General features: G+C 35.5%; 1 long non-coding RNA gene across 1 annotated transcript in view; it reads right to left on the reverse strand.

The window, feature by feature from the left end:
* Nucleotides 1–24,904, reverse strand: part of LOC115276733 — a 47,188-nt gene that overhangs the window by 9,313 nt on the left and 12,971 nt on the right. Inside the window, exon 3 of the long non-coding RNA XR_003902065.1 lies at nucleotides 7,444–7,570. This is a non-coding gene — a long non-coding RNA (uncharacterized LOC115276733). The remainder of the gene's footprint in view (nucleotides 1–7,443; nucleotides 7,571–24,904) is intronic.

Below are 24,904 nucleotides of genomic sequence, written 5' to 3' on the forward strand. Positions count from 1 at the left end.
ATGTTAATTGAGACGCTTTTCATCCCAAACAGAAAGATCAGGCAAGAAGTTGAATATAGGAGTCTGGAGTTCCAAGGAGTAGTCTGGATATACACAGGAAATCATTGGAATATAGATAGTCTTTAAATCCATGGGACCGGATGAAATCTCCTGAGGAGATCGTGTGGATAAAAAAGAAAAATAGTGAAGAGGGCCTTGGATAAAGCCTTGTATTATTCTAACATTTTTGTATATAGCAGAAAAAAGGAAACCAAAAAATCATAATAGGGAATGGCCTCTGAGGTGAGAGGAAGCTAGAAGAGAGAGATAAAATAGAAGTCCAGAAAAAAGTTGATTCAAAAAGGAAGAATGGTCAGTTATGTCTAATATTGCTGGAATTTAAGATTTGAAAGGGAAACAAACAGTGGGTTTAGTAACTATGGAGATTATGGATGATCTTGACAATAGCAGTGTCAGAAGAGTAGCCATGACCAAATTTTTACTGGAACAAGTTGAAGAAAGAATTGAAGAAATAAAAGTAATAACTAAAGATAATTCCTTCCAGTTATTTCTTTTAGGTGCAGCAGAGAAATGTGATAGTAAATGGAAAGGAATTAGGGTCAAGATTAGATGATACTTTCTTAGACTGTAGTTTTTATGAGTTTTGTCATTTATTGTTATTTAAGACAGACATTGTGAAAGCTGTTTTAGCCGTAGATAGGAAAGCTACTATAGAAAGGAAGAAATTGAGGGCAGAAAATAGAGGGGAGTTATTCAGTAGAAAGAGCCTTGAGAAACCAAAAGGTTTTAGGTCTGAAGTATAAATAGAGGAGTTGGCTTCTGATATAAGTCACTAGTATTTTCTATATTTATCATTTCAAGAAGAAAGATAGGTATAATATTCCCATGATATATGAAAAAAATAAAAGGAGAAGAACAAGGAAAGGATTTGTTTCACAAACCTCTGAATATGTTTTCAAAAAGAAACAGATATAATGGAATATTCAACTTTGCCCTACCAAATGATGCAATCCTGAAATGGTGCTTGTAGAATAAGAAAGTGAAGCCTGAACTAAAAGATACCAGTTTCCCCCAAAGAGCAGAGTAGTAGCTTTGTAAATTAAATTCCTGGTGAAGACTAGGATTCTATTAATGTGGCTATAAAAGTGATCCATGACAGCGAAACCACCAATACTATAAAGCCATACAGTAACAAAGGGCAGTGCAGTAAAAGAAAAACAAACAAGCCAGAAAAGAGAATGTGAAATGTGCAAAGGAAGTAGTCACAGAACAGAACTTCACTTTGGCAAAGGAGCTATTTTCATGGGCTCAAGATTAAACTCTCAGGTAACAGATGAGAAAGAGAAAGCGGTATTTGCTTGCCGCAGGACGGTCAGTCCAAAAGTAAGAAGACTGTCTTCTGCCAATTAGCAGAGGGTTTCATTGTTGTTGTAGTTTGTCAGTCACAAGCACATTAGTAGGTCAGGAGAAGAGAGAAACAGGAGAGGAACATGGGCAGAGATTAGGTAACAACCTTGGATTTCTAGAAACAGGTGGTCTAAAGGCAAGCAAGTTTAGTCCAGGCCAAGTGCATTCTCCAAACTGAGGGTTTTTTTTTTTTTTAAATAAACAAGCCATTTAGCAAGTTCAGAAAAAATGTACTTAGTCTCTGGTTTATCAGTTCTTTGTCATGTAATGGTTATAGAAAGTTCTTAACCCTTTATGTTATGAAGAGGAGGTGCTGGGAGTTGTTGAGGTAGTCACTGGAAAAAAGTGATCTGGAACCCCTCTAGGATTAAAGGGAAAGTGCAAAGGGCAGTAAACATTCTCCAAGACTATCACTATGTTCTCATTTTATATTTAGCCTCCCTTGAGTCCTAATGATTTTTTTATTATTATTTCTCTATGGATCAAAAGTTTGAAATATAAGCCCACAATAGGGTGACTGCTGTTTGTGGGCTTTTATTTATATATTTTATATGTATAAATACATATATAGATATAGGTTATTTTACATATATGAATATATATCATTATGTATAATATATTATGTATTTGTTATTTTCTATTATATTAATAAATATATGTATATATATCTCTTGCTGGCTTGGCATACTTGGTGACATTATCCATTAAGGAATAAATTGGATTCCTAATGTAGAAGTTTTAAGAATGGGTATTGCCTTGAAAAATAAGATTACAGCCCTTCTGTAGAAGAAAATATTTTGAAATTAAAAAAAGAAACAAAAGCAATATTCATTTTTTCCATCATTAAATAATGAAGAAATATGTCTTCTGAGTGTTAGATGATTTTTCAGTAATAGCTAACAAGGCTCTTATCCATCATTTTTATTATAAGTTAGAATAACTTTATGAGTTTGTAGAAGCAAAATGAAATGGATTAAATTCTTAATAATATAAATATTGATTTCAAAGAAGTAATTATTTGAGAGTAATTTATTAATATATCAATACAAATAAAACTATAGAAAACAAACAGTTCAGTTACCCTAGACATAAAAATAACTTTAATTATAATAACAAATATCTCCTTATCTAGAAAACAGTAAACATTTACTTGTCTTGGTCATTGTTTCTATGAGATTTTGTTTCTTCTGTTATCTCGGCTTAAGTTCATAACTGTTTTCCTTTGGTCATACATCATACTCATTGTGACACTGGCTAAGTTGCTAATAGATTCTGCAGATCTCTCATCACAAGGCTGTGAATGTTGGAGGAAATTTAGATATTCCTCTAAAGATATTTGAATAAGTGCTAGGAATGCTTTCCCTAGTTTCTCAGCATGGCGTGATTCACAATGATAGTTGTCTGGGTCTCTATACATTTGCAGATGACTCAAGCTCTATGCATGTAGTTCAGTGTCTAGGATAAGAGGGCATTGTGACGAAAGACCACAAAGTGGTGGATGACAGTTAATAAGCAGAACTTTCCTCCCCGTCCTCTTTCCTTTCACATAATTCCAAACATGGAGCTGCCAGGAGTGTAGCTGAGGACAATGACTAGGACAATGGAAGATGGGAATAGTGCTTGTGCAGAAGAAGCCCTCTTTCTTCACCGGGATGCAAAAGAAACATTTCTTTTATGCCACTAACACAAATTTTAGTGCCACTTTTCTCTTGGTTACTGAAAGACAGAGAGAAGAAGGAGAAGAAGAAAGAGAAAAGAACAAAATAAAGGGAAAGGGAGAAAGAAAGGAGAAGAAAAGAGAAGACAAGACAGGAAAGAGAAGCAAAGAGAAGGGGAAAAATCAAGAATCATGGAACCAAAGCAGCTATGATTTGCAAAAGAGGCCTAGAGAGTATTTAAGGGATTTAGAAAACTAAATCTTTGGCACTATACCAAAGAGACAGAAAGTCTGTAGAAAGACCATTGCCTATGGAATCTTTAGGCCCGGATCAAATCAACCTTACCATTTGCTGATTATATAACCTTAAGTGAATCATCTTATCTCTGAGATTTTGGGTTATTTTCTTAAAAACTCATTGTAATATTTTGCATGATTTTCTAAAAGCGTGGTTGTGAGAATCAAATCAGTACTATAGGAGATGCCACAGAAACATATTGTATTCTCTGAAAATATGGTAGAGATACTGGTATTATCTATTGCCAGGCTAAAAATTACGATGTTTTGTGACTTAACACCAACAATAAATATTTATTATATTACGTGGTATCTTGGGGCAAAAACTTCAGGAATGGCTTAGATGAGTTGCTCTGGCTTGCAGTTTTTCATACAGTTGTGTTTAAGTTGTTGGCTGGGGCTCAAGTCATCTGAAGGTTTGACTGAGGCAGAAAGATCTGCTGCCAAGATCTCTCACTAACATGGCTAGCAATTTTGTGCTGGCTGTTGGCAAAAGGCCTCAGTTCCTTGCCACATGGACCTTGCCATAGGACTGCTGGAGCAATTTGTATGACATGGCATTTAACGTGCCATCATGTTATATATGCTTACACGGGTCAGCCCTGGACAGTGAAAGGAGGCGTGCATTCCAAGAGACAAGAACCACTGGGAGGCCTCTAGGGGCTGCATATCACAGTACTCTTAAAATGTCTGTGTGCTTAGAACTCTTGAGGAGGTAGAATTTCAGCTCAGTTTTCAACTTGCTTGTGATCCATTAGTTTATCGAGATTTACTTTTTCTTAAGGTTATTTTGGATATCTATTTTACTGGAAAAGTATTTTAACTAGATTTTCAAATATATTGTGATGACGATGTAGGTGCAAGTTTCAAGATGAGCAAAGTAGACCCAGCAATAGGCTACTCTGATAGGTAGCAAGAAAGAAAATAAAATACAAAAGAAGGGGTGATTAGGCACTAAGAAGTGGGGACAAGAGAGTTTATTAGTCCAATGGAATAAAAAATGATCCAAGACACTTGGCAAGGTCTAGATACAAGTGAGACCAGGGAACCAAACGGCTCAGTGCTGAGAGCGTACAATGTCATTCTAGAAAACTCTAGCTCCTCATGGAGATTATTTCCAAAATCCAGTAAAAGTTGACATTGCGGATGGAATGATATAGTAGAAGTTGTGAAGACGACACAAATTTAGTGGCAGGGAGCCAAGCAGGTAATACTTTATCTAATTTTCATATCGTAACACTTCATTTTCTCAATTTCCCAAAGCCAGTTCCTTGAACCAATCTGTCTAACAGTTTTATAGGCTAATACTACCTCATCCATAGGAAATATCAGTAAGATCTCATTTGCGCCCCCCCCCCACTCTCCTTCAGCAAGAAAAGGATTTCATGTATTTCTCATGCATGCATTTCTTTTGCCACTTTATATTCAGTATTATGGCTACTGAGTTAACCCTAAGATTAAAATGGTACAGAATCCCTTCCCTAGGATTTCAAATTAACATTGGTACTTAAAAATATATATATACTGCTTAGATGGTCAACTGAAGAGTGAATCCCATTTTCATTGCCAGAAAAAAAAGGGTGTCCAGGTAGGGCTATGATGTTAGTTCTACAATTTCTTCATGTTTCAGCATTTATTTGTCCCACACCAATTATGTCTCAGATACTAGTCTAAGTGCCTGGATTATAGAACTAATTTTTTAAAGACAAATACATATTTTATGGATCTTATATTATTTTTTTTCATTTTTGCTGATCTGAACATGTATTTAAGTGATATCTGATTTATTTTTTAATTTATAATAGTTTATTGTCAAATTGGTTTCCATATAACACCCTGTGCCTCTCCCCATAAGTGCCCCCCTCCATGGCCCTCACCCCCTTCCCTTCCCCTCCCCCTTCAGTTCTCGGTTAATTTTCAGTATTCAATAGTCTCTCATAATTTGTGTCCCTCGCTCTCCCTAACTCTCTTTCCCCCCTTCCCCTCCCTATGGTCCTCTGTTAGGTTTCTCCTGTTAGACCTATGAGTGCAAACATATGGTATCTGTCCTTCTCCGCCTGACTTAATTTCACTTAGCATGACACCCTCGAGGTCCATCCACTTTGCTACAAATGGCCAGATTTCATTCTTTCTCATTGCCTTGTAGTACTCCATTGTAGGTATATACCACATCTTCTTGATCCACTCATCAGGTGATGGACATTTAAGCTCTTTCCATGATTTGGCTATTGTTGGCAGTGCTGCTAGGAACATTGGGACACATGTGCTCCTATGCATCAGCACTTCTGTATCCCTTGGGTAAATCCCAAGCAGTGCTATTGCTGGGTCATAGGGGAGTTCTATCGATAGTTTTTTGAGGAACCTCCACACTGTTTTCCAGAGCAGCTGCACCAGTTTACATTTCTTGTATGAGAGATAATAAATATGACCAGTAAGGAAAGTGGAATAGATGGTAATAATTGCTGAGGGAGGAAAAAAGCACAAAAGGGGGTTTCAATATGTAGGAGAATGGCTGAAATTTTAGATGAGGCAACAAGGAGAGCCCTTACTGGGAAATTTGTATTTGAGTAACTGCCTGAAACACATGATGGGAGGGAAAAGCCATGGAGACAACTGGGGAAAGAGGATTTCAGGTAGATTATGGACACTCTGGGCAGTATCACTGAATTTTAACTCCCAGATTCTGGCACAGTTTTCACACAATGGTTCACCAATGAATATGTTTTGAATGAAGAATAGCTCTTCATACAGAGGAAATAAATCTTTTAGAATATCATTAATTTTTAATCATTTTATTTATTTTAGCAAATAAATGGTGCCCTCCTCAGAATAAAAACTTCTGATAGAAATTATTCATAGTAGAGAGGAAAAGTCAGCCATTTGTAGACCAGGGAGATAAGCTGGGGGGAAAAATATGATTTGGCGGCACACAGAAAAATATAATCCACAGGTTGCTTAGAAGATAAATACAAAGGCTTATCTTTATGTCCTTATGAACCAATCTCATTTCACATATCTCTGCTTTCTAGTCTTCTTATCACGGCAAATAGGATTTTTTGTTAGATTGTTCACATCTCTATATTTTTTTTCTTTTGAAACAGTTTTACCCAGGAACAATCTCTGGACAATGTTGGTTTATTGCAGATCAGGAGAAGTTTAGCACATTCACCTCTTGCCCTTTTTTCACTCTAGCTCTCTCCTCACTTCTCTTTTCCTATCTAGCATACTTTTCTTTGCCAGTAGCCATCTCTATTGAAACACATTCCTGAGCCTCTCAAGTAACCCCTGAAAGTATCATCAATAACACTTAAACAGCTATTTCCCAATGATTGTTGAAATATCACAAGGACTTCAGAATGTAAGCCCTGGGAGCAACTTTTCAAATCATGACAGAAACTGTTTATTCTACTTCTTTTACCAACTGAGTGTTACTAGAACTCTTATACCTGCATAAAGCTTTACCATTTCTCAAAAAATTGTGCATGATATACTTTATTTGATATTTACCACTTGAAACGTTTTAGCATAAAACCTCAAGTCAGGATGCTGCTTCAGAGTATGAGTTTGGGTGAGTTTCTCCCCTTCTGCACTATTGTCGAAATAGGTCCCTACTGGAGTTGATTTATTTGGGGGGACTGTCAAGGGGAAAACAATTTATTTTTTCTGTTCAAATAATCTATAATTGTGTATACCATAAATATATCTAAAGACTCAAGATAGCCATATAGCTAGAAAATATAATGTGAGGCTAAGTTATAGCCACTACTATTGCTTAAGCATATATTTGAACTAGTTCAATGAACTACAAATTCATTTCCATGGGGGACTTAAGAATTTTTTGAAAATATGCCTCAGTGAAAATCCAAATCTTACACACATTGACCAAATATGAGTTCTCTGGTTGTTGGAGGGGGAAAAGCCATTATTATTTTTTTTAGTGAGAGAAGACCATAAATTGAAATTAAGGAGGCCATTGACTGAACATTCCATGGAGCACTGGGGCATCCATATCACCAGAGTGGAGAGAAGTCTTATATAGAGGCCAAATGGGTAAGGTAAAAGTTTAATAGAGCTAGAATTACCTTTGGGAATATCTTCAGAAGACATCATCACTCAATAAGATCAACACACCCAGTTTTCCTTTCAGCATGGGAACAGATTGCTAATTCATCACCAGATGAATTAGTTAGTTTAGACTTGAAGCCTATTCTGTATGTAAAAAAAATAGATTTTTTTAAACTTTAGTATCACAGGAAAGAGACTAAACAATGAAAATCATGAGAAAATACACCCAATAAAGATCTGATAATATCTCTTACTCATGCTCCCTTCAGTGCATAAGTTCATTGGGTGAAATAATGGATAGGCTCACCAGCAGTTAATTTTTTTTTAACAAATTAAACCTGAATATTTTCAATATTGAAGTTCTTTCATCTAACAAATGGTTCTCAACCAAGCATGACTTAGCCCCTCTGGGCACATTCGGCAATGTCTGGAGAACTTTGGGTTGTGTCATGGTTGAGAAACTCTGATAAAAGAATGTTGTAATATGGGGAGGGGTGGGTAATTCCCCTCCTTATCATGAATGGTCTTTCCTGGTTTGACGCTATGCTATATATCATGTACCCTCCTTTACCCTCTTAACTTTGCTCCCTGCCCCACTTTGTAAATCATCCCTTTATTTAACTCTCTTCAAATTATTCAATTTATGTATGCAATTTGTTTTCTGCCAGGACCCTAATTGATATAGATCTCTTTGAATCCTGTAGAAGAAAATGTTTTGGTGCTTAGAGAGAGAGATAAGTAGTATATAATGGAGGCAGTGATAATAATAGGGGGAAAAAGACTATACTCCAAATGAACCACTGGCAATGTTTTTTGAGTTAGAATACACAGCAATCCCAGTTATACCCAGTGACCCAGTGGGTTCAGGAGTCTAAAGGCAACTGAGTTGCAGCCAAAATAGTGGTAGCTGTGGTCCAGTCCAAATAACTTCAGTGTGTGACAGGAGTGGCATTGCATTGGAGAAAAATATAGTTGTACCCATGAAAGGGTCAGTGTGCCTACACAGGAAACAGAATCACCAAAGTGGCAGCAGAGATAGAGTATTGTGATACATTAAAGAAAGAGAGAAAGAGCACTGTGCACACCACTGGGGGAAGGGCAGAGGATGAGGGAGAGAGAATCTTAAGCAGGCTTCACACCCAGCTTGGGGCTTGATCACAAAACTTTGGGAGCATGGCCTGAGCCAAAATCAAGAGTGGCATGCTCAACCAACTGAGCTGCCCAGGTACCCCATAGATGAGTGAATTCTAAAGAGATGATCTGCAAGTCAGCTCATGTATTCTATACAAAAGTTGCATGTTACCATTATCTTAATCAATTAAAAATTTAAGTATGGTATTTAGAATTCCAGTTTTGAGAAACACCATCTTTACCTTCATTTTACATTTCTAAATGTTGCACATTCATTAATCACCTGGTCAATAAATATTTATTAAACACTTACGATAGGGGCATCCTGGTGGCTCAGTCAGTTAAGTGTCCAACTTCAGCCCTGATCATGATCTCACAGTTCATGAATTTGAGCCCAGTGTTAGGCTCTGTGATGACAGCTCAGAGCCTGGAGCCTGCTCCTGATTCTGTGTCTCCCTTTCTCCCTACCCTCTGTCTCCTCTCTCTCCCTCCCTCTCTCTCTCTCTCTCTCTCTCTCTCTCTCTCTCTCAAATAAATAAATATTTAAAAAAAATTTTTAAATGCATATTTTGATTTAATTAAGATTTCAAGTGGAGCCTGAAATTCTGTATTTCTAACACATTTCCAGGTGATGCCAATGCTGATGCTCCTTGGATAACACCTTCAGTAACAAGGATCTAAATCTTACAACCACACCCTACTTTTTTACAGGAAGGTAGAGTGAGTCTCTGAGAGAGACTTTCAGAAAGATTAAATAATTTTCCAAAAATTACCTAAACTAAACTTGGACTGAGTTGAATTTTTTGTGATCTAAAACAGGTTTATTCACTATACAAAGTTGACAATCTTGAGTAAATGTTGGAAGGAAGGAAGTTGGACATTTTGAGGTGGTGAAGAAAGATATAGTGTGTTCTAGGCAGCATATAAAAAGTAATAGTAGTGGGGCACCGGGTGGTGCAGTTGGTTAAGCATCTAACTCTTGATTTCCTCAGGTCATAATCTCACTGTTCATGAGTTTGAGCCCCCACATGGGGCTCTGACAGCTCAGAGCCTGCTTGGGATTCTTCCTCTTCCCCTCACTCTGGCCATCTCCCACTCATGCACATGTGCTCACTCTCTGTCTCTCTTTCTCTCTCTCTCTCAAAATATATAAATAAACAAAAATAATAATAGTAGATATTTTATAGTCTGATGTAGTTGTAGTGGTTTCTCAAGAATAGAAGTGGATGCAGTCAGAAATTAAACTAGAAAATTTGACTATATATATTTTGTATGATTAAAAAATGTAAATTTTTTATTGAAATTGGTAATTGAAAGTCATTGAATATTTTTTAATAATGAGTGAGTTTGTTTCTCTAGGAATCTCAGTCTGGATGATTTGGGATGTGATGGGTGTTAGCCCCTGGAGGTCTTAAAAAATATTTTCATTATTCTGTTATAATAGAAGTAGAAATACCCTGAAAATAAAGATAAAAATATAGTTAAGTGTTCCATTGCCAAGATGAAAAAACCAAGAGAAGGAGCAACATTAGACAGAAAGAATAATGGGAAAGTTGCAGGCCATCATGCCTCTGTGCTAGCTTCTACAGATGAAGCATGTAAGTTAAAATGTTAGGTGGAATTTGCTATGCAAATATTCGTAATCAACTTGGCATCACCCTAACAACATTACCCCAGAAGAGCATTGTACTGGTTGGTTATTAGAACAAACACATCTCTTGTTTGCTAAGTAGCAGCTGCATGATCTGATATTAATCCCTACTTGAAAAGCACAACCACTTCCTCTGAGGCCTTATAATTTCATTTAGACAGAAACCTCACTGCATTAGCCAACTACTCAAATGCAAAGGATTTCTAGAGAGGAGAAATAAAGGAGTCCAACTTCTGGTGTGTTTGTTGGAAATTGCTGGAAAACACCAGTTTTAGTCAGTTCTCTAAAATTGCAAAACCAGCAATATGCTCTAAAACTGAGAGATAAGCATACAGAATAGCTATAGTCAAAATTGAGTATCCCCACACTTTGGATATTTACTCCAAAGATGTGTTTTTCTTGTTCTATTATAATTCCATAAATAATTCTTTTGGAAACAGAATGAGAAAGCAAGCACAGCACAACCTATTTATTCCAAGATTATGAGCAGATAGATCTTCCAATTTGAAATGCAGATGAGAACTAAGATAAAAGTAAAGGGACCACAAGGCAATGAAGCTGGTTATAAAACTCAAATACTGAAATTTATATGTTTTCCTTAGTGGAGCAAAACTCAAGCAAGCCCTCACTCAGCACATACTTGCTCATTTTGCTACATGTCATTCTAAAAGGTGTGGTGTTCTAGAGTCCCACGTAAACTTAGGAGGCATCGAGGCATAGTGGAAAGAGCAAAGGCTCCAGATTCATTTATTAGCTCATGAAGGGCTCATGAAGAGGAATCTAGTGTACACTGTATATCCTACATGGTATATCCTATCTATACATTCTACTGGTGTAGACTGAATCATGTTTAGACAACAGTGCAACTTTACATTTGTCATGTCACCTTAATGAGCCTTCTTCCCTTATAAAATGAGGAAAATAGAACCTGACAGAGTTGTCATGTTTACTCAATGAGATTTCAGAGCATCCAGCACAATACTTGGCACGTAGCACTTATCGGTGTTAGTTTATGACTCCTGGTGTATTAGAAGCAGGAAGTTGGAATGCTAAAGTAAAAGGGCTACTGGCCTGGGGAACACAGATAGTAATGAGCCAATAACTGCTAAGAGACAAACAGTGAGGAATAAGGTAGACAGGATTATTAAAGTATAGGATACAGACGTTTTAGGAAAAACCTATAGCTAACATCACATTAACTATGAAGGACTGTTTGCCTCTAAAATCAGAAACAAGACAAGGATGTCCACTCTCACTCCTTCTTTTCTACGTTTCACAGGAGGTTCTAGCCAGGACAGTAATGCAAAGGAGTGAAATAAGTTTTGGAAAGGAAGAGGTAAAACTAACTTCATTAACAGATAATATGATAATTCTTGTAGAAAATCTGATGGAACAAAGCCACTGAGTTTAACACAGTTGTGAAATATCAGATCAACACACCAAAGTCAAGTGTGTGTGTGTGTGTGTGTGTGTGTGTGTGTGTGTGTCTGTATGCAATGAACAATTGGAATTCAAATTTATAGAAAGTCTTATTCAAAATAGTGTCTAAAATTGTAACATCCTTAAGGATAAATATAACAATGTGACAAAACTGTACATTGAAAAATTACAAAACATTTTTGAGAGAAATGGAAAGAGGACTAAAAAATAGATTGTTAAGATGTCAATTCTCCCAAATTGATCTATACAGTTAGTACAATCATAGTCAAAATCCCAGCAGGCTTTTTGGGGGAAATTTAAAAGCTGATTTAAAAATTCACGTGGAAAACAAAGGACCTGAACAGCTAAAATAAATAGAGTAGGGGGGAAAGACTAATAATTGCCTGATTTCAGGACTTATTATAAAGCTGCAATAAACAAGATAATGTGCTATTGTTATCAAGATAGAAGAATAGATCAATCATACCAAAGAGAGTCTAGAAACACATTCACACATACACAATGCTTTTTCAACAGAGACGTAAAGGCAATTGAGAGAAGAAAATATAGTTCTTTTTTCAGTAAACTATGATGAAATAATTGCATATTCCTATCCAAAAAAACACCCAACTTTGATCCATATCTCATTCCATATATGAAAGCTAATGCAAAGTGAATCATAGATCGAAGTGTAAAACTTATAAAAGCTTATAAAGTTTATAAAACCAAATGGGAAAATCTTTGTGATTTGAGGGAGGCAATGATTTTTTAGATATGATAAGAAAAGCACAATCCAATCCAAGAAAATAAATGAGACCTTGGACTTCATCAAAATTAAAACTTCTGCTTGAAAGACACAAATAAAAGAATAACAAGACCAGCCAAAACTAGGAGAATATATTTGGAAATCACCTATCTGATAAATTAATAGTGTATAGAATGTATAATAGACCCTAAAACTCATTAATAAGACACAACCCACCTAATAAAAATGGCAGAAGATTTCAACAGACCCCATCAAGGAAAATACACAGATGGCAAATAAACACATGAAAAGATGCTAAAATCAAATGATTGGTCATTTTAAGTGTTCGCAAGGATGTGGAGAAACTAGAACTGCCATACACTGCTGATGGGAATGCAAAATGATATGAGTGTTCTGGAAAACTGTTGGGCAATTTGTTAAAAAATTAAACATAGATCAACCATATGATCCAGCCATCCCACTGCTTGGTATTTTCCCAAGGGATATGAAAACATATGCTCATAAAAAGTCTTCCATACAATGTTCGAAGTAGCTCTATATGGAATAGCCCAAAACTGGAGACAGTTTAAATTTTTGTCAAAATATAAGTAAATTTACAAATAGTGTTATATTCAATGGAATACTATCCATCAATAAGAAAGAATGAACTACTGAGGTATACCAACATGGCAAAAGAATGCTTACCAGGACACCGTCGTGGCTCAGAGGGTTAAGTATCTGACTGCAGCTCAGGTCATGATCTCACAGTTTGTGAGTTTGAGCCCCATGTCAGGCTCTGTGCTGACAGCTCAGAGTCCGGAGCCTGCTTCAGATTCTGTGTGTGTCTCTCTCTCTCTGTCCCTCCCCTGCTTGCTCTCTCTCTTTCTCAAAATAATAAATATTTTTTAAAAAAGACTGCATAACATATAATTCTATTTTTACACAATTCTAGAAAATGCAAACTACTCTATATTGCTATAGATAGAAAGCAATCAGTGGTTGCCTATGGGTGGGTTTGGAGGGTAAAGTGGGGCAGGAGTGAGAAATACAAATGAGTACAAGGAAACTTTGGTATTGACAATACATTCATTTTCTTGATTGTGATAATAGTTTCATAGGTATGTGAATCTGTCACAACTTATCAAATTTCACATTTTAAATACTTGTGACTATTTTGTCAATTATACTTAAGTATAGCTATTTAAAAGAATTCAGGATAGAGGATCAAGAATTACAGAGGGGGTGGGCGCCTGGGTGGCTCAGTCCGTTAAGCCTCCGGCTTTGGCTCAGGTCAGATCTCACGTTCGTGGGTTCGAGCCCCGCATCAGGCTCTGTGCTGACAGCTAGCTCGGAGCCTGGAGCCTGCTTCCAGTTCTGTGTCTCCTCTCTGTCCCTCCCCTTCTCATGCTCTGTCTCTCTCTGTATTAAAAATAAATAAAACATTAAAAAAATTAAAAAAAAAAAAGAATTACAGAGGGGAGAAAGGCAAGTTGCAATTTTAAACAACTTGTTCAGAACAGCCCTACTGAGAAAGTGAGATTCGTGAAGGGCTTTAAAAGGGAAAGAAAGCTAACATGTACACCTGGGGGTACAGCCAAGCAGAAGCCCTAGGGCGAGGGTGTGTCTGAACCCCAAGAAGGAGGAACTAGTGTGGTAGATTAAATCAGAGAGGTCCCAAGTCACGTGGAGTCTCACAGGGCATTTTAAGGATTTTGGCTTTTACTAGAGGTAAAATGGGTAGCTATTTATTAGAGGTTTTTATGCAGAAGAGTGACAGGATCTACCTGAGTTTTAGAAGGATTTCTCTGGGTTAGGGATAACACTTCAGAGAACAAAAGTGAAAGAAGAGAGATCTCTTAGGAGGTCATGGAATTAACTAAGGCAGTAGGTGGCAGTAACTTGAAACAGAATGGTAATATTGGAGGGGGTAAGAACTGCTTAGATTCGGGGTGTTTTTAAGATAAAACAAACAGTTTTTCCTGGTGGATTGGAAGTGGAGTATGAGCCAAAAAAAAAAAAAAAAAAAGGAGTTTACCTAAATCTGCTTTTAGTCCTATTCTCTCTTTTCTGGGAGCTTTCAATTTTGTTCATATTCCTTTCAATGTAAGATCATGATCCAAACAAAGACTAACCAGTTCAGCACAGAGGGACCCTCTTAAATTGCTCATTCTCTATGGATTTGGGCTAATTTGTTTAGTGGTGTATCTTCACTGGGGTGACTTAAAATGAAATTGCAGACAAGAGACTATATCTGCTCATCTGTTTTCATCAAAAATATTTTTCCAACTTGACTGTCACCTTTTGAAAGGATTCCATTTATTGGTGTATCTTAAAACAAATATCTAAATCATCAAAACTAAACATGTGGTATAACTTCCGTAAATATTTTAAATCGGCAATTCTTTTGGGATCATTGCTCATTTAAAAAATGAATTCATTTCTCAGGAAATTTAGCTTTATGGTAATTCGATTTAGATATGTGTTGGGCAAGAAAACTTGTGTAGAAAAAAGAAGATATAATTATTTATTAATTGGTCTATAACTCAATGTTTTCTTTATTGTCTTAATTATGAGGAAGCATGAATGATTTTCCTTTAACTTAGGAACCCTAGTGTGTTTATTCTTTCATCACTTCCTTTTAATCAATGTCCTCTAATGTGTATTTTATTTATTTTCTTTTAAGTATGCCTTTCTCTCTTTTTCTAGTGAATTTAAATTCCTTTTCTAAAGCAGGTAGAATGTAATTAATAAAACAGACCTCTTCAAATGATAACAAAAAAAACCAAAAAAAATTTCACTAAAACTGCAGATACATCACAGAGATTAAACATTACATTACGCTTTTAGTATTGCCAAAGATATTTAAGACCATGTTATTTACTAAAGGTGACTAAAATAGCTTATATATTCTGCTTGGGTAAACAGTATTTTTACAGATATATACACTGAAGTCTGCTGTTAATTGTTACTACTTTTTGGCAGAATAAAGCTATACTGGCTTTCATTTCTGTTCCATTATTAAATATGTAGGGAACAGTTTCACAATGACATTTATTTTTGGAAAAGTCTTATTTTGCAGAAAGATCGAGAAGATCACCCAGTCGCTCTAAAAATAATTATTAGCACATAGTTAGCATTAAAGCAATGATTTCAAAAGTTGTCATAGCTAGAGTCCTTTCATTATTCTCTTTCCCAGAGGCTAGACATTTCTTAACAATACTAGGCAACAGAACTTCTTTCTAATCAACATGAAAAAAAAAAGTGTTGCTACACTGAGATGGTATTAAATGCAGGAAACTCAGAAAACTCTGACATTTTTGTTAGCCTGCCTTTTTGTTCTGTTCAATGTCACATTTAGGTATTGTAGTTGTTGATAGCAAACACACACCTCTACCACACACACACACACACACACACACACACACACACACTCACTGCTTTGCAGACCCTGAAGGTACCCTGGCCAAATCCTCTTGGTTCATCAGATCTCAGTGCAGCTGAGGTAAAAAGTTCATGCAATGTGACCAGCACTCCACTTCAGGAGCACCTCACAGGGTCCATCTGTCCATCTGCCTTGGAGCTTTCTCCAGAGTCACCAAAAGCCACGTAATTCTTATGTAGTCATGGCCCACAGTATGGGACAGTTAGTTCTTCCAGGAGTAAGAAGAATCAGTGAGGTACTAAAGTGAGTGGATGCTTTCTCAGCCTCCCTATTTTTGTTTGGGATCATTTAGAGGCAAAGTCTATATGATTTCTCAGTGGAACCTCAGAAGGGCTGAACCCCAACAGCAATTCTAGTGACAGTCAGCTCAATATCACATATATTTGGCCTTTTCCATTTCTTATCTCACACTCCCCACTCTCAGTTTCACTCCTGAGAATCACCTCCCAAATAAATTGCACCCAAGCCATTTCAGGCTCTGATTTCAAGGCAATCCAAATCGTAACTACTACCTCTGTGTGTTCTAAAGTTTAGAGAACTTGATAAGGAAACATATAACTAGATGGCTAATATTTTTAATACAAACCATATGTTGCATACTTATAAATATTTTGTAAATATTTTATATCTGTAACTCACATAACAAATCTGGGATATTACTTTTTCTATGGCAGGCAGCTTGAGGAAAATATCTAGTGCTTTATTGTTAATTGGAAAAGTTGACTTTCAAACCTAGATCTATCTGGTTCCAAATAGTTGTTCTTTCTAACATATTGAGTCTTAAATTATATTTTCAATAAAATATATTTCTTTCTACCCAAGAAATTTTCATAACAATTCCTATGAAGATGGATAGCCAATAAATCTTGTCTATAATAATCTTCAAAGATTATCAGTGTCTGGCAGCACCTCTTGGGTTACATTTCAAAGGAAGAACTTCCTCCTTTGAGGAAGCACTCCTGGTGTTTTGGGTTTTTGCCCAGCTGTTTTTTGCTTGTGCTCTGGCTTAATTCCAACTAACAAAACTTCAGTAACCTATATAATTTCCCTGAAAACTGATCTAAAGCATCTATTGTTCTGCTCTTCAAACCCTAGCGTGACAGAATTTGAATCAGTTAAGCATTCTGAAATAGATTAAGGCATAAAATCTTGGCATATTAACAGCCATGGTGTTCATCTTCATTAATGCAGTAAGAATTTGCAAGTGGATTCAGTGCTTTAAGTCAGGTTTGATGAAATGAAATGAATCTGGTCTATCAGTTTGGATTAAGTTAAATGTAAGTGATTGAAAATCCCAAGTAAGAGTAGCCTAAATAAGATAGAGGTTTATTCTTCTTTATGCAATGACCTGTAGGTACTCCAAGAATTATAGGGTGGTTCCCTATCATACCAATGACTCACCACCCACCATGAGTGCCCAACTGTGTTCAAGGTGATTTTTACATCATGGATATGACCATTATTTAAGCTGTAGCCGTGATATTGTATATAATATCATAAAACACACAATTAGCATATTTTAGCCAGTAGGGATAAAAGGCAGAAGTAGGAGATGTCCTTCCTCTTAAAGTTTGCTGCAATGTAGTTCACAGGACACTTGTTGACATTCCACACACCAGCTCTGGAACCAGATGTGGAACACCATAACCTGACCAGCTGGAAACCATACTTTTTACATGGAGTAACCATGTGCCCAACTAAACGAGAGGTTATTTTACTAAGAAAAAAGAGATAAATGGATATTCAGAGGAAATGATTATGTTACACGCATGGGTTTTAAAGTCAAACAAAATCGGGACCAGTAACCAGCTCTGCCATTTAGGACCTGAGTGATCTTGGTCAATATTTAACCTTTTGGAGCCATAATTTACTTCACCTTTAAAAATGGGGGGTTGGGGACTCCTGGGTGACTCAATTGGTTATGCATCTGACTCTTGATTTCTGCTCAAGTCATGATCTCAAGGTTTGAAATCAAGCCCCTCATCGGGCGCTGTGCTGATGGTGTGGCGCCTGCTTAGAATTCTCTCTCTCCATCTCTTTCTGCCCCTCCCCCCAAATAAAAAGTTAAGCATTTAAACAAAAAAGTGGGAGTTCAATGCTTTACTCCACAAGTTTCTATAAGGATTAAATAAGATAATGCATGCAAAATACCTTTCATTGTATATAACTTGTAATTATCATTAAATAGAGAAAACAGAGAAGTGTTAGGCTTATACTCTTTATATCAATCTTTTTGTACATTGCTTGGGTATTTTTGTTTGACTATTTTTAGGTGGGTAAGTAGACTAGGAATTTTAATTTATTTTTTTGTTAGTAAGGCAATTTCAGTGTTTGAGAGGAAAGGAAATTAGGAAGTAAAAGATTGTTATTATTATGTATAGTAAAAACCCAAGTTATTTATCATTTTCACCTAAAACCCAATTCATTATTTATGTATTATTACACTAACAATAAATATAATGGACTTCAAAACAAAGAAACAATTTTTTTAATTTTTTTTATGATTATTTCCTATTGAGACAGAGAGGAACAGAGCGTGAGTGGAAAAGGGGCAGAGAGAGAGGCAGACATAAAATCCAAAGCAGGCTCCAGGCTCCGAACTGTCAGCACAGAGCCTGACACAGGACTCAGACCCACAAATCATGAAATCATGACCTGAGCCAAGTCAGACGCTTAACCGACTGAGCCACCCAGGTGCTCCAATAAATAATTTTATAGGGGCACCTGATGGCTCAGTCAGTTAAGTGTCTGACTTTTGGTTTTGGCTCAAGTCATGATCTCATGGTTCATGAGTTTGAGCCCAATGTCAGAGCAAAGCCTGCTTGGGATTCTCTCTCCCTCTCTCTCGATTTTTCCTCTGCTCACTCCCTCTCTCAAAATAAATAAATAAAAACTTTAAAAAATAAAGGAATAATTTCATAAACACTGTCTTCTTTATCTTTATCACACAAATAGTGTATCACAATAATACTCAAATATTACAAATAAATCAATTTCAGTACAGGCAGATTTGCAATCTTGCCTGAGGTCACACAGTATGAATGGTCAATTGAACAAGGAGTATAGCAAGTGATATTCCCCTAAGGATGTCACTTAGTAGATGTAAAGGACTATTTCGACATTCAAGTTCCTGGCTTGCCTGGATCACCAAATATCTTGTAATGTGAAACAGATACACATACAAACAAATGACTGTGAAGGAAACAGAAAACCCTCAGAAAGATTCATGAATTGTACCATCTATGAAACAAGAACAATACACTATAAAAAAGAAACAATGATAGCATTCATCAACTTATAAATATTCTGGCCAGACATACAGAAAGGAGGGAAACTATCATAACTACATCATACTTTTTAATAACTGAAATTAAGACCATAGAAGGTGGCATTTGCCATAATATTAGATTCAGATGAACAAAGAATTAATGCTTTGGAATATGGTTAATTAAAAAATTTTGATCAAAGCTGGGGAAAAATATGATGGAGAGTAAAGAAATAAGTACAGGAAATGTATAAATTTCCATAAAAAGTCTAACATATGTGTGTTATTAGAGTTCCACAGAAGTGAACATGGACAGAACAGAAGCAACTTTTGAATAAATAAGAGCTGATAATATTTCCAAAGTGATGAAAAACAAAAAAATACTATTCACTGAAAGTAAATTGAATACAAAGAAAATCATACCTTGGCCTATCATGGTAAAGTTCCTGAAAATAAGACCACACACACACACACACACACACACACACACACACACACACACACAAATTCCTAAGGAATATTAACTTCAAAAGGAAAATAAAATTGAAAATTAATTTCTTACTAGGACCATGGAAAACCAGAAGCTAATGGAATGACGTCTTTAAAATGGTGAAATAAAGGGAAGCAGAGTGGCACAGCGGAAGCATTCTGGGCTCATAAAATGGTGAAATAAGCTAACAGCTAGAAGCTTAAAACCAAAAAAAAACAAAAAACCCTTAAAAATAAAGACAAAATAAATATATATTTTAGGTAATCAAATATTAAGAAGATTTATAGCCAGTAGACCTGGCACCCCTGCTCCCCAAATTCTTACTAAATATAGTTCTTATGCAAGTAGAATATGATCCTCAATGGGAGCACAGAAAGGAAAGGAAGAATAAAGAGTAATGGAAAGAGTAAATGTGTTGGTAAATCTAAATGCTTATTGCCTATAAGGCAATGATTATAATTTCTTTTGAAATTTAAACCAATGAAGAATAAAATGGATGACAATAATAGCTTAAGAGGTAGGAGGTGGATATTGAGGAAATGTCTTATAAATGTCTTGCTTTCTCCAGGAAGTTATAATAGTGTTCAGTCAAGAATTTATGTTTAGATCTCTTGGACAGATACTAAAGAAAGGTAGAATGGATAGCTCATAAGTTAGCAGAATTAATAGCAGTATTAACTTTAAAATTCATTTGATAAATAATGTAAGTGTAAGATATTTTAAAATAATTATTCAGTCACATTGGGATTAAATGATATCCAATCTTATATCATATTAAAATGATATTAAGCTAATTTCTTTATAAATTTAATGTATTATTATGAGTTAACATTTTTCTTTTTCAATATATCTTCTAGGAAACAACTGAAATAAAAGGGAATAGAACTAGAGAGTTAACATATAACTTAAATTCTAGAACAGAGTGTGGGCTATACATTCTTTGTATCTACTTAGCATGCTGGCTACCAGATCATGTCCTATGTTAGTTTATCACTTACATTATTTTAGGAAAAAATAAAAATAAAATATTCTACATTTAAATGTGTGATCCATGAATCAAAAAGAATTTCTGACTTATAATAAATGCTTTTCTCGTGCCTTTTATTTTTTTAATTTTAGCATATGAACAAATATTATCCTCTCACATGAAAAATACATATTATTTTACATGAGTAGAAAAGAAACAGCATTTTATTTCTCAACAAGGAGTATAACTCTGTAAGATGAAATACTAGCTTCAAGCCAAATACTTTCAAGTAACACATTTATTTACAACCAACTTTCCATGTTAATGTATAGATATCTGCCTCTCCAGAAGACTAGAAAAAAATTAATGCATTAGACTTTCACTAAAAGGCCAATGAAAATTGAATTTTTCAGTAGTTTAGGTAATTAAGCCATGGAAATAATGCAGACCACATACAGCAGGGGTCCTCAAAGTTTGTGATTTTGAGTGCTTACCAGGTGCCAAATATTTAAAATGCATTATCAAAAGTAATCATTACTACAAATATTTTGGCTCATATTAGAGACCAGAAAATGGGTAGGAAATGATAATCAACTCAGTTGATTGTTGGTAAGGCACAAAACCAGGATTTCACCCAGAATTGTCTGACTATAGAGTCAATGTTATTAATAATTTATTCTGTAATTGTTTTCAGAACATCTAACCAAAGGCCAGTCAATTTTTATGACATTAGGATGCAGTAGTAAATAATTCAGATGTAGTTCTTGACCCTCTGGACATTATATTCTTGTCATTAAAGTAGACACTGAGTAGTTGAGAAGGATAACTCAAAGACAGCTTGCATGCCTCTGGCCTGAGCAACATTATTGATGGCCTAGGGTAGACTAAATGATCAGACATGTTGAATTTGAGGTGACTTCTCAAATCAACATGAAATTTTCAAGTAGGAAATTATATATATGTATATATTGGTCAGAAACTTGGAAGCTAGCTCCAAAGGTACAGATTTTGACATTTCCTGATTAATAATTAAGAGTATTTCATAAGTGAGAAGTTTAAAATGCAATAAGACTGCCTGTACCAGGGCTAAATGGGAAATCCAGTCACTAAGACATCGACCACAAAATGCCACAAAATTACAAATCCAGCCAACAAGACATAGTCACAGGTAGGGGCCATCAAGAGTAACTACAGAGCTCTCAGCCTAGTTGGGTGCTCTAGACATGGGGGCATTCATCTCAGATGCTCACAAAACAGACTTCAAATTGGCATGGCTCAAACTTTGCTTACTGACCACCACACAGCACCTGCTGAAAGCATCACAGTACAATACCACATTTTGATACAGACGGAAATTGGCCATCAGCAGCATTTTTACTTATTGAACAATAGTTGGGTATAGAACCAGGAAAGTATTCTTGAACAATGAATGCATGCATACTAGAACTAGGAAAAAACAGATACATGATCACTAAGAAAATAGAAAACTATCAGCTTTTTTTTTTTATTATTATAGTCTTGTTGTTCCATGTCTGTCTTAACTTTGTGTTGAGTTTATAAGAACCTTCTTTAAAATATAGACACTGAACCTTAGGGGAATGAATCGGTTTGCTCTCTAGAGCAGAGAGCACTAGGGCAAGGAAACAACTGGAAATACCAACTTCCCATATTTACCTTCATATCCAGCGTTAGCTACATTCAAAAAAGAATCTTTCTAATTGCTCCTTTTAAAATGTGAAATCACAACACCATAGCAGAATGAAACTTGAAAGTAAAGTTAAATAATTTCAATATAGTCCCTTATTGACTTACACCCTCATCTGCATTACTACAGATAGTAAAAATTACAATATAGGCAATTATTTTTCAAGAATCTACAAACTATTGCTTTGAAATTTTACCAATTACATTTAATCCTAAGAAATTTATTTTTAAACATATTATAATATGAGCTGATTTATTATTATTTTGCAGCATCTTTATTCTCTTGTTTGATTTTTTCTTTCAGAACTATTTCTCTGTGCTTGCTCATTAGTAAAAAAGAGGTTTCCAACCATACAACAATCTCATTATTTTTGTCTTTTCTAGGCTATATTTGCATTTCTGTGTGTTTTAATTTTTTATAAATCAACAAAGTTTATAGTACATTGCATTGGACTAGGAGTCAGGGGTCCACATTGTAGTAATTGAAAAAGAGTAGAGAGTGCTTTAGAAAGTTAGCAGACATAGATTTAACTACTAAATTTCCCAAGTCTATAGCCAAACCTCCCTGAACACAACTGATCTCCTCTAATCTTGGAAGCTAAGCAGGATTCGGCTTAGCTTGGGTGGGAGACTAAATTTCCTAATTATAAGACCATGGAACAATTATTTATTATTCCTGACCTTGTGGTAATAGCTACCTTTCAAATATTTTAAAAGAAATTAATGAGTTAATGTACATCGAGTGTTTGAAATGAAATGTGTTAAGTTCTATAACAAATAGGGTATTTTTTCCATTCATAAAATATTAGGGTCATGTCACTGAGATATGAAAAATTATACTGATGAGTGCACCTATTCCCTCAACAAAGAAATTCTATAAAGTGTAATTAATTGTTAATACAAAGCTAACGTTGAAACAAAGAAAATCATCAGATAAAAATGAACAGAAAGCCAGAATTAGAAGGTGGGAACTGACATTGCATAACATTTACTTTGACCATAATGCAATGAAATTACAAATCAAGGACAAAAAATATGGGAAAGAGTAACTCTTACATTTGGGAGAAAAAACAAAAATACATGTGCACACACATGCACAGATGTACACACGCACACACACGAACACACCCCTAAAGAAGTATGAGAAGAGAAATTAGGGGCACCTGAACGTCTCAGTCAGTTGAGCGTCTGACTTCAGCTCAGGTCAGGATCTCACAGTTCATGGGTTCAAGCCCACGTTGGGCTCTGTGCTGACAGCTCAGAGCCTGAAGCCTGCTTCAGATTCTGTGTCTCCCTCTTTCTCTCTGACTCTCCCCTGCTCACGCTCTGTCTCTCAAAAATAAATAAACATTAAAAATTTTTTAAAAAAGAGAAATTCTAATGGAAATTTAATAATGTTTAGAATGAAATAATACAACCAGTGCATATCATAACTTGAGGATGCAAATAAAATGGCAAGTTAAGGAGAAGCTAATAACCTAAGAGTTTAACATTAGAAATAAATGAGTTCACTCAGAAAGTTAGAAAAATAAAAAATAGGCCCCCTAAGGAAAAAGAAAGTAGAAAACAATGAAGATGATAGCAGGAACTAATGAAACGGAAAACAAAGGAACAATAGGAAATTTTTTAAATCAAATTAAATAGACAAATATCAGTAGATGAAGTAAAATAAGGATGCCATAATTACAACCTAACCATATATAATTGTATATAAACTGTATCTAGTAAGCTTGAAATCAGATAAAATAGGTAACTTTATATAAAATTTTAATTACCTAAAAGAAATATGAATTAACCTGAAATGATTAAAGTATTGTAAAGAGAAATCACAAATCTTCTCACATTAAAAGCACCTATCCCACTATCTAGATATAAATCTTACCATATCTCCAAGTGACAGATAACTATTTGTTATTCCAAATATTCCAGAGAATATAAAGAAAATTATGCCAAAACTGATTTTGTGAGGTAATGTTTGCTTGATTTCACACCCAAATGAGACAATAAAAAATAAAAATAGATGAATCTCATTATGAGATTCATAACTCATTACTAACAGTTCAGAAAATTTTTAAAAAACTGCTATGACCAAATATAGTTTGTCTCAAGGGTCTAGGGAAATTTTTACATTATAACATATATTAGTGTTTTCAATGAACTGAAAGATTGAAGAAGAAACTGTACATTTTCACCCCAGCAGATACAGGAAATCCAAGCACAACAATTCCTAGTGAAGAATGAAGTGAACAAAAAAATAACAAGTATAAATAAGATTTTTTAAAAAGGCACAGGATAATTTCTGGAGAAGGAAGAATCACACTGGGAGAGAATTAAAAATAAAAAGCGTTCAGGGGCACCTGGGTGGCTCAGTGGGTTAAGCCTCCAGCTTCGGTGCAGGTCATGATCTCACAGTTTGTGGGTTCGAGCCCTGCATCAGGGCCGAAGCAGATGCTTAACCCACTGAGACACCCAGGAGCCCCTAGATTTTAAAAGTAAAAAATACATGCCAATAGCATTGATAGGGATTTACCCAAGGGATACAGAAGTGCTGAGGCATAGGAGCACATGTACCCCAATGTTCATAGCAGCAATGTCAACAATAGCCAAAACATGGAAAGAGCCTAAATGTCCATCACCTGATGAGTGGATCAAGAAGACGTGGTA

Source organism: Suricata suricatta, chromosome 13, assembly GCF_006229205.1.
Source record: "Suricata suricatta isolate VVHF042 chromosome 13, meerkat_22Aug2017_6uvM2_HiC, whole genome shotgun sequence".
Lineage (NCBI taxonomy): Eukaryota > Metazoa > Chordata > Mammalia > Carnivora > Herpestidae > Suricata > Suricata suricatta.